Source organism: Taeniopygia guttata, chromosome 37, assembly GCF_048771995.1.
Source record: "Taeniopygia guttata chromosome 37, bTaeGut7.mat, whole genome shotgun sequence".
Taxonomy (NCBI): domain Eukaryota; kingdom Metazoa; phylum Chordata; class Aves; order Passeriformes; family Estrildidae; genus Taeniopygia; species Taeniopygia guttata.
In genome coordinates this window covers 5,227,501-5,230,000 of record NC_133062.1, presented here as the reverse complement: position 1 = coordinate 5,230,000, position 2,500 = coordinate 5,227,501, and the positions used below count along the sequence as shown (strand labels likewise).

At 78.8% G+C, this 2,500-nt stretch overlaps 1 non-coding gene across 1 annotated transcript; it reads right to left on the bottom strand.

Annotated features, from left to right (window-relative positions):
• Positions 1-630: 630 nt before the first annotated feature.
• Positions 631-783, bottom strand: LOC121469083 (5.8S ribosomal RNA). The gene has a single exon (XR_005978889.1). It is a non-coding gene; the product is annotated as a 5.8S ribosomal RNA (ribosomal RNA).
• Between the last annotated feature and the right edge of the window lie 1,717 nt (positions 784-2,500).

The window sequence follows — 2,500 nt, the reverse complement described above, 5'->3', positions numbered from 1 at the left end:
GGAAGAGGCGCGTTCGACCCCGTCCCGGAGACGAGAACCGAAAGGCGAGGGAGAGCACGCGGCAGAGACGGCCCCGACCGGGAGGAACCCCGGCCGCCAGGCGGCGGGGCGGCGCGACGGCCTTCGGCGAGGAGAGAGAGTCGGCGAGAACGGCGACGGCGCCCCGAGACGGCGACAGAGAAGGACGGCGAGGGAAGGAGGACGGCGGGTTGGCCCCCCCGCCCCCACGGCGCTCGCACCTCGCGCGCGGCCCGGCAGCACGGCACGGTACCCGCAGACAGCCGCCCGCGCGGGGGGAGGCCGGGGGGCGAGGCCCGCGCGCCTCGCCTCCCTTCTCTCGCCCTTCGTCTCTCGGCGCCCCTTCGGCGGGGCGCCCTCGACCGCGTCTCTCTCGCTCTCTCTTCTCCGGCCGCCGCGCCACCGCCTGGCGGCGCGGCCCCCGGCGAGGACGAGCTCCGCCCCAGCGGCTCGCTCCGGGAGCGGGGAGCTACGGAGCGCTCCCCGAGTCTGCATTTAGGGGGACGAAGGCCCTTGCGCGGCCACGACGGCCGCGGCCGACGGGCCTGCGATGCGACCCCAGCCGCGCCGCCGGGGTGGCGAACCCCCCCCGGGCGGCGATTGATCGTCAAGCGACGCTCAGACAGGCGTAGCCCCGGGAGGAACCCGGGGCCGCAAGTGCGTTCGAAGTGTCGATGATCAATGTGTCCTGCAATTCACATTAATTCTCGCAGCTAGCTGCGTTCTTCATCGACGCACGAGCCGAGTGATCCACCGCTAAGAGTTGTCTGCCTTTCGGCACCCACCCCGCGCACGGGCGGAGGGGCCGGGAGACCGCTCGCGTCGAGCGGCCCCCTCTTTTCTTTCTCTCGCCGAGGGCCCGCGCGCGGCCGCGCGGCCCCGGCTGCCAACTGTACGAGCACACACGCAACCACAAACCGAGGTGGGGGAAGAAAAAAAACGAAGCGAGAGCGAAACCCACGGAACGCTCCGAAGGTCGGCGGAAAAGCGGGGGGGCCCGCGCCCCCGACCGCCTCCCCCCGCCGCGAGGGTGGGGGGGGGGGAGACGCCGCCTCCCGTGCCGTCCTTCGAAGGCGGCCCAGGCGCCCGGGCTCGGCCCGGCCTCCGCACGGAGGGAGCCGCGCGGCGCGCGCCGGACCGCGGGGGGCCACGCGGTGGCCCGCCCGGCCTCGTTGCCACGGGACGACGGGACGCACGCGGCCGGGGGCGCGGCCGTCGGCCCCCGCGCGCGCCGCCTCCCCCTTCTCTTACGACCGCTCCCGCGGACTCGCGGAGCGCGCCGCCGCGCCACGGCGCGCGGCCGGCCCTCTCTCTGCTCTCTCTCTCGGCTCGCTCGCTCTCTCTTTCCCCAGCGGCCTTACCGCGCTCGAGACGGCACGCGACGGCCACCGCCCTACCGGCACACACACGGCCCCCCCGCGGGACCGGCTCCCGCCGGGAGAGGGCGAGCGCCTGGCGGACGCGCTCCGCCGCCGGCGCCGGAGGCGGGCGCCACACCGAGACCCGAGCCGGCGTCGCGAGTGCCCGGAGCCTGCCGGGCGGCTGACCCGCCGCCGCGACGGCCGCCCTTCCCGGGACCGCCGCCGCCTCGCACCGCCACGGAGCCCCTTCCCCTTAGGGGCACGCGCCCGGGGGGAAGGCGCGCGAGCGCCGAGCCCGTGGGGGAGCGACGCCCGCCCTACCTTCCTCCCGGTCCGCGAGCGGCCGGGGAAGGGCGACGGGGAGGCGGCGGGCGGGGCCCGGGCCGGGACCGCCGCCGGCGACGGCGGGCGCCTTCCGGCCGACCGTCCCCCGCGCGCTGGCTCGCGGGGGACACTCGCCGAGCGGCGCCGCCGCCGCTCGGCACGGGGCCGCCCGCGCTCGCGGACCCTCCCGGCGACGGAGGGCCCGCCGAGCGCTCGCCCCGGGCGGGCGCGGGCGCTCAGAGCCGGGGGATGGCCGGCGACCGGCGGCCGCCGGCGCGCTCGAGGGGAAGGCCGTCGAGGGGGACAGAGAGAAGGCGCGGCCGCGGCGCCGGACGCGGCGCCGCGCGCGAGAGACCGCGGAGGCGGCCCGGGAAGGAGGAGAGCGCGGCGGGCCCCGGCGGCCGCAACCCCGCAGCTGAGGAAGGGGGGCGAGAGAGCGCGCGCTCTTCTCGCCGGCGTCGCCCGTTTCGAGGCGGGCGGGTCGGCCCCCGCGGCCGACCGCGCGCCGCGGCCTCTTCTCCGCCGAGGCCGGGCCACGGAGAGGGGGGGGGCAGGGCGCCCCTCCCCGGCGCGGCGCGGAATCCACCCCGGCCGCGGGCGGTACGCGGCGGGGACGACGGCCGCGACGCGGCGGGCGCGGGCCGGCGGCCGCGGACACCACCGCAGGGGATCAAGCGGGAGTAGCTCCCCACCCCTCAATGGAGCCGCACACCACCGGCCCGGCGCACCGGCCGCCGCCGCCGCCACCGCCGCCGCCGCCGCGGCGGAGGGGAACGCGCCGAGCCGCCCGAGTCTTT